Source organism: Urtica dioica, chromosome 7 (genome assembly GCF_054948205.1).
Source record: "Urtica dioica subsp. dioica isolate 48M chromosome 7, U.dioica_male_clone48M_v1_H2, whole genome shotgun sequence".
Lineage (NCBI taxonomy): Eukaryota > Viridiplantae > Streptophyta > Magnoliopsida > Rosales > Urticaceae > Urtica > Urtica dioica.
In genome coordinates, this window is record NC_142762.1 from 29,762,259 (window position 1) to 29,770,695 (window position 8,437).

The window sequence follows — 8,437 nt, forward strand, 5'->3', positions numbered from 1 at the left end:
AAAAAGACATTAAAGTGAGGGATTTGTTTATATTATCTTTTGAGTTTTGAGAAATGGTGATCCCTGTTTTTGTGACTTTTTGTATGTCTAAACGTGGTTTTTTTTTTTTTTTTTTTTTCTGAACTGAGGTACATCATATGAAGTTTAGGGATGAAACTTTAAACTTATGAAGTTCAGGGACTATTTGTTCCAATTGCTCAATAATAATGCACGCTGTCAAAGTGGGAAAATAAATTATGTACATTCTATTAATATGTATCTTATCACTGACAGCAAAATAAAAATAGTAAAGATCAATATAATTTTGTAAAACGGAACAAAACATATGCATAATCAACCTGAGAGCTTTCTAGAAGTAACTTAAGGTTGGCTCTTCCCTCTTTTTGATTAACAAAAAGAAATTAGACTTATGAATGATGTAAATAAGGACGAGAAATATGAGCACCTATGTTTTGTAAAGGAAACAAATGCGTTGTTTACGAAAGTAGATTTTGTACTGCATTCACTTATTCAAAATTTTAATTGCATAAAATTGTCAGCTTTGAACCGTTTGCAATAGATTCTAAGGATCGGTACTATAAATTGGGAAATCATGTGATTCAAATTCGTTTCTAAAGTAGAAACTGGTTAACACAGTTAAACCTGTAGAACTACGTATTTTTCCTTTGTAAAGCAATATAAATAGGACATTCTATTTACAACTTACTTGTTGGTAGCAGTGTTGACCAAAAGTTAACGTTCCTTGTCGGCTAATTATAGTCCTATGCATCTGATTTTCAATGTTTTGGGCGGATTTTGCCTATACAGGATGAAACGATATTAATAATCCTAAATCAATCTAAATAAATTACTTTAAAAACTCACCTTGAACTCCGAGGTTTCCATTAAATCGAGTATTGCTTTCCAATCGTGTTCACTCACATTCTTTGGTTTATTAGTCTCTGCGAATGCTCGATCGCCGCCACATGTAACCCTAAAGTACCTGCTCAACCTCGATTTAGCATCCCGCAAGCGCTTTTTTGCATGTTGCAAGATAACTGCGTCGATCTCTGCGAGATCAGCTACCGTAGGTGGAACAAGCTCGCTTGTCTCTTCATCTCTTGTCACAAAATCAAAGCTTGAGTGAATCCCACTCACTATTGCGGCCTCCTGTTGTGGCAACACACAGCTCCAACTTGGAGTCTGTAGAGGAATAATGTCACGCACGAGCAACCCCAATGCGTTTGCATATGTCCCAATCCGATCACCATTCCCCATCCTCGCTGGCTGGAAGAACAATTGTACGCTCGCGTCATAAATAAATGTCTCACGTTTCCCACTTTTCTTCGCCTTTTGAGAAGTAGCGCTAGTAGTACTTCCACGTTTTCTGGTGGATGATGGTGTATGCGGGGGATCACCATTGCTTTCTTCATTTCCTTCACTTCCCATAGCCGACATGTCTGTAAAAAGCATAAAAGTTATCAGTATAAGATAGTAGTGAAAGTTATTTATTTTCATCAACATTTATATTAATAAAATATATTATCGAGCAATACTCATTCATCGTCATCAAAATCAATATCTTCATCGACTAATTCTTCTTCATTTCCAACGTCATGAACAATTTCATCTTCTTCATCGTCTATGAAGTTATCTTGCTCTTCGATGTTATCATCATGCACGGGCTCTGGATGAGATGTTGGACGATGAAAAGACAAAGCGTCAAAATCTGACGGTTGTACCAACAATGAAATTGTTGATGAAGAAGGGCCATCAATATTAGGAAGATCCCACAAAAATCGATGATTACAATCTTCAACGATTTTCCACTCACGACCATTATGAAGGTCCTTTAAATAGAACACCTATTTTGCTTGAGTTGCGAGTATAAACGGTTCATCTGTGAACCATTTTTTTGCCACATAAACACTCGTCGTTCCGAAAATCCTATCTTTGCGTACTCTGTTTTTTGCATCATGCTTGTCCCCAAACCAATTACACTTGAATAATACAACGCGACAATCATATCTATAATTCAACACAATGACGTCCTCCATTTGTCCATAAAAATTGAACTCATCTGTTGGTACACATACACCGCTATTTTGAGTGGTCAGTCTATCATTACGATGACTAGTGATAAACTTAACCCCATTGACCTCGCAACTTGGATAAAATTGAGCGGTATGATATGACCCAGTAGCCAACGCATAAAGCTCATCAGACACATCAGACCCCGCTACCTTAAGCTCATAAATCTGATTAAAAAATATGAATTCATTAGTTCATATACAAAATACGTCAACATTTATAAGGAACACGTCCATACCTTTTCCCCAAACCATTTTCTGAATTCTTTCCTATGCGACTCGTCAACATCATGTCGCCCTTCTGCTTCCATAAGATTCCAATGTTCACTGACTTAAACCAAAATTAATTAGTTCCACATGAGACGATAAAAATAAGATGAACATTATTCAAAATGAGACTTACGTCATGTATTGATCCACCTCAAAGCAATTGGTCAATACATACCACTCTGCTAAGTCTCTCATTTTCTCATCCAATCGTACAATTTTCATGGCACCGTAAGGCTTACACTCATCCGACTGGAAAACTGAGAGCTTGTGTACTTTAGTTTCGGAGTCATTCTTTTGGTCTTCTAGATACCTTGCACAGAATAATAAAGCTTCCTCTATAACATATGCCTCAGCGATAGAGCCCTCAGGCTTGGCTCTATTTTTCACAAAATGTTAATTTTAATGTTCCAAAGATATCTCTCAAAAGGGTACATCCATCTCATATTGACCGGACCTCCATTCAAAGCTTCTTCAGGTAGATACATTACCACATGAACCATTATGGTAAAAAAATGCAGGAGGAAAGATGATCTCCAACTTACATAAGATTTCAATGATGGAATCACGTGCTCTCTCAAGATCATCCACTCGCAACGTTCTAGAGCTTATGAGCTTAAAAAAGTTGCAAAGCTCAGCAATCGTCTCTCGAATTGGCTTTGTCATAAAAGGACGAATACCAGGAGCCAGCAAGCTTTGCATGATCACGTGACAATCATGAGATTTCAGCCCTGTCAATTTTCCATCAGCAGTTACATTGTTCTTCAAATTCCCAGCAAGTCCATCAGGGAACTTGACAGACTTGAGAAAATCTGTAAACTGTATTCTGTCATCTTGACTCATAGTATATGATGCTTGTGGTTTGTACCATTTATTCCCATGCTTCTCCAAGTGTAAACTCGATTTGATTTTTAAGTCCATCAAATCCCTCCTTGCTTTCTCGTCATCTTTATTCGTCCCATCTATACTTAGTAAAGTCCCGACAGGATTCTCACACACATTTTTTTCTATGTGCATCACATCTAAATTGTGCTTCAACGAAAAATCAGACCAATAAGGCAACTCGTAGAAAATGCTTTTCTTGGTCCAATTTAGTTCTCTTTCGCCACGTTTTTGCTTCTTCCCTCCAAATTCAGGGTGTTTTCCTGGTGTCGGTGTACGAACGAATCTCAATTGCTCAAGTATGTCGCTCGGGGTTAACTTCTTCGGCGGCTTTCGTTTCTCTATGCGTACTTTGTAGTGCTTGCTCTTTCTCATCGGATGTCCATCTGGCAAGTATCGACGATGGTCGTAGTAGACGACTCGGCTTCTAATACCCATTGAAGGCTTATCGATGTTGCACGTGGAGCAAGCATAATACCCCTGTCCACTCCATCCAGATAAACTACTTCGTGCTGGAAAATCATTGATTGTCCAAAGTAGTGCGGCACGCATCTGGAATACTTCATTTTTGTTAGCTCCATCTCGTAGTCGTATTCCATTTACCAATAATTCTTTCAACTCTTCAATAAGAGGTTGCAAGAAAACATCTATGTCTTTTCCAGGTGAGAAGCGGCCCGGAATAAGAAGCGTCAACATAAGGTATGACGTTTTCATGCACAACCAAGGTGGCAAATTATAAGCAGTTAAAACCACAGGCCACATATTGTATGACAAACTCTTTTCACCGAATGGGTTGAAACCATCGGCGGCGAGTCCCAGTCGAACGTTCCTCGGCTCCAAAGCAAATTCTGGGTATTTTTCGTCTAGCTTCTTCCACGCCAATCCGTCCGCAGGATGTCGTAATACGCCATCTTCCTTGACACGTTCCTGCTTGTGCCACTGCATTTCAAAAGCCGTGTGTCGACAAGCATACAACCTTTTAAATCGATCTTTCAAAGGAAAATACCGTAATATTTTTTGCGGTATTCTCTTGCCTCCATCTTTCAACACCCATCCACTAGCATTGCAAATTGGACATAAGTTGGATTTCTCGAACTCTTTCCGGAATAACATGCAATCGTTCGGACAAACATCGATCATCTCGTAGCTCATGCCAAAGCGTTTGAGCTTTGCCTTTGCCTCATAATATTTATCGGGAATTCTGTTTCCGGACGGGTGAGACTTTTTTAACAGCTGAAGAAGTTGAGTGAACGACGCGTTTGTCCATTGGTTCATTACTTTAATGTGCATTAGAGAAACCAGAAATGACAGAGACGAAAACTCTTTGCACCCAGGGTATAATTCTGCTTCCAACTCGGCAAAGAGATCTTCAACTTGCTCTTCTTCGCGAAGATCACTTCGGGTTGGATCGACAACATCGTCAAACTAGTCATGGTTCAGAATGTCATGTGAAGCGTCATGCAACCCTCCAACATCATTTTCATCAGCAGAATTCTCCTCTTCAGTAACATGCGGAAGTTGCGACTCACCATGGTGAATCCACTGTGTATAGTGTTACGTAAACCCCTTGCACAATAGATGGGTCTTAAGAACTACTAAGTTATGATACCTCGCGTTGTTGCAATTCTTGCAAGGGCACTTAATTTTCCCTTCGGTGTTTGTTTGGTAGCGTGCACGACGCATGAACTCATTTACACCAGTCTTAAACTCAAGACTCAACCGATTATCCTCAAAAATCCAATCTCGACTTGGATTTGCCATTTCGCTGAACGAGAGGTAAAAGAGAAAAAAGTTGAGAGGGAGTAGATAGAGGGGAGAGATATGAAACTTATACTTTGAAACATGTCATAGAAATTATATAGAAGTTTGGAAGAGTTTAAACTCTAATCTCATTAGTAATTTCACGTATTTCTATGTATAGTAGAAATTCTTATTATAATTACTTCAATCACATTAATTTCAATATTCACATCAACTACAAAACTCACAAACTAACTACCTTGAAATATATTAACTTGAACTAACTTAAAAAATTACATATCAACTAATTATTAGAACTAATACAATATTACAAATTATCTAAACTAACAACTATATTACCCAGCTATATAAACTAACAGGTTACATATAATTAACTATCCAGTAAACTGAATGGAAACTTTATTTAAAAAAAAAACTGAAAGGAAACTAACCAATTGCAACAAAGACAAACAAATGGGAGAACGAACGTGTTGAGGCTGCAAGCGAGGACGGGGAGAGGTTACAAGCAAAGTCTGAAATGAAAAAGACGAACAATAAAGCTAACTGAGATATATAGAAGATTATCATTGATACACATGAATATGCTAACAATTTTTAATATGTATAATTTATACATTAAGAGTACAAAAAAATCAAAGTAACATGAAATTTCATAATTTATACAGTTCATTGTGTATAGATAATGCAGAACTTGATTTTTTTCCCATCTTCGGGTCAGTTTTTTTTTTAAGATGAAGCTGAAAACTGTTAACTAGTGGAATTGAGTAATAGCATTGATATGGCCATAGGTTTATCGTTTGTGTTAATGATTATCGCACTTGTAACACATGAACAGACAATAACAGTTCTGTACTCTCGTAAAAATGGTGATAGTCAGTAGCTCATTTCTTCAAAACAAATTGCATAGTTATTACAAGGGCTGTCGGTTTATAAAGGACATTATCTTTAAAGTCTGGACATTTTTGTTTAATGGTGTCAGCCTTTACATGTTGGATTCACTGGAGACTTGGGAGGGAACAGGATAATTGTACACTGGTATCGAAGGAAGTCAAACCTTCACCACGTAAGGATTGATTTCACGGAGTCTCAATCTGATGAAATTTCAATTTTTATATATATGTCTACTGCTCAAAATAAGACAATTGTGTCTAAATCCCAAATATATATGGACCTGTGCTGTAAGTACAATGTAAAATATGACATTTAATAATAATCAATCATTTACCCTCCAAAGGTGGGGAGGATGCGAGGAAAGAAAAATAGCTGTAAAATATTTGACATAGTTGGTGATCTTATTCTCATATTTCTGCCTCTTGATTTTGGGTTTGATTTTTTTAAAAATAAAAAATAAAAAAATCAAGGCCGTCAAACTCAGCATGCAAGAGAACCGAAAACTTTGAATTTGAAACGGACATACTAGATAGATATAGAGCAAAGTCCATTTAAAGATGTTATGAACAACTCAGATTAAATTTATATACTTTCTCTAGCTTTTTACTTAATCACTAACCTTTGGCTTTCTAGATACTTTGAAGCTCTTGTAGTTAGTTCTGCTTCAGCATTTGCGAGTAGAAGATTCTGAAAGTTGGGGAACTTGCACAAACCTTAACGCAACGGAAACTTTCAACAGGCTTGCATATAAATTACCAAAAAATAGATAAATAGAAAATATTTTGACTAATCAGATTCCCCACTAAGAAAGGTTCACACAACACAATGTAACGTTTTGTCGCAGCACACTGATCAAAATGATGGTTAGTTAAATAATACTATAATTATGAAACGTAACAGAAATAAGAAAAATGAGCATACAAGCTTTTGACTTTTTCTGAGCATGCCGCAAAAGAACAATATCAACAAAATTGACCAAAAATATAAAGAAAACAACCATGTCGTCTATAAATACACTGATTATTCTCCAACAATTGGTACTCGATATCGTGTCTAGCTTAATTAATTTCTTCCTAAACATCATTTATTGTCAATATGGCATTGATCTCAAAATCGACTGCGATCAGCTTCTTGATTGTTGCAATAATGTTAGTGCACTCAGAAACAGCCTCAGCTCAATTATCAACAAATTACTACGCAAAAGCGTGCCCTAAAGCGGTGTCGACGATCAGGACTGATCAAGTGACCAAGGCCGCCATGAAAGACCACCGAATGGGCGCTTCCTTGCACGTCAATGCACGTCTATTATCTCTCTCTTTCTCTCTCTCTCTCTCTCTCTCTCTCTCTCTCTCTCTCTCTCTATCTATCTATATATATTACTTGCATGACCTACTGTGTATTTTATATCTAGCCTAACATCGATGAGGCTGCAAGCGGGGACGATCGAAGTCTGAAATGAGGTCTTGCGTATGCTAACAATTTTCAAATATGTATAACTAAAAAATTATGAGTAACAAAACCAAAGTAATTAATAAAAAATTAATAATTAAAAAAGTACCATGTGGAAGAATCAGAAGGCTTGATGAATATCATATTCCTTAATCATATACTTATATAATATACCATAAAACATCCTTCACGTTTAATCAATGGCTTGATGAAAAATCAATATTGGTAAATGAAAGACTGAATATAAATCACTAACATACACAAGCCCTTATAGAAGAATTGTAGTCACGAATATATTTAAATTAGTGGAAGCTTCTTTGTCCAAGCTAAAGTCTGGAAACTCACTGTTTCTAATCTCATTAAGTAATCATACATTAAGTTTAAGTTTCTAATCTCAAGTACACGAATAGACCATGAGTCAGAGAGTGAATAAAAACCAACTAGGCCATAAAAAAATGGGGGAGAAGGCACTGCGGGCTGTCTAGTATTTCCCGAGTAGACAGAGTGAATAAAAATGAAAAATCCCCAAGTGTAATCTCGAACCAAATTTGATAAAAAAAAAAGAGTATAAAATTCAGATTTAGGCAAGAGACAAACAGTTTAAAACAACCAGTCTAAACAACTCAAATCGCTGCTTATTATTTATGCAAATAACTCGAATATAAAAAAATTCGAAAAGAAAATTGACACTCTAGAGGTTTCAGAAATTGAAATACTCACAATCTGAGGGAGAGAGATGGCGTAGCTTTGGAAGGAAGATTGCGGCAGGGCTGTGGAGGGACGATGGCGGCGGGGCTGTGGAGGGACGATGGTGGCGGGGCTGTGGAAGGCCGAAGGTGGTCAGAAAAAGAGGGAGAAGATCAAGAGGGTTAGATGAGATTCAAAGAAATATAAGTGAGATAGTTAGAGGCGGTTAGCATACCTGATGACGTTGAAGGCGAGGGTGACGGTGACGGCGACGGGGGAGAGATTAAATTGATGGAGGGAGAGTGATAGAGAAGAAGGTAAGGCGGATAAGAAGTAGATGAGACGGAGAAGAGAATGTGGCTAAGGTCGATCGATTTATAGATGTCCATGTTCTGAGAGAGTGAGAGAGTGGGTTGTTTGCTAGGAGAAAA

At 37.3% G+C, this 8,437-nt stretch overlaps 1 pseudogene; it reads right to left on the bottom strand.

Moving 5' to 3' along the window:
- Window positions 1-1,535: 1,535 nt before the first annotated feature.
- Window positions 1,536-4,223, bottom strand: LOC149390717 (uncharacterized; annotated as a pseudogene).
- Window positions 4,224-8,437: the final 4,214 nt, after the last annotated feature.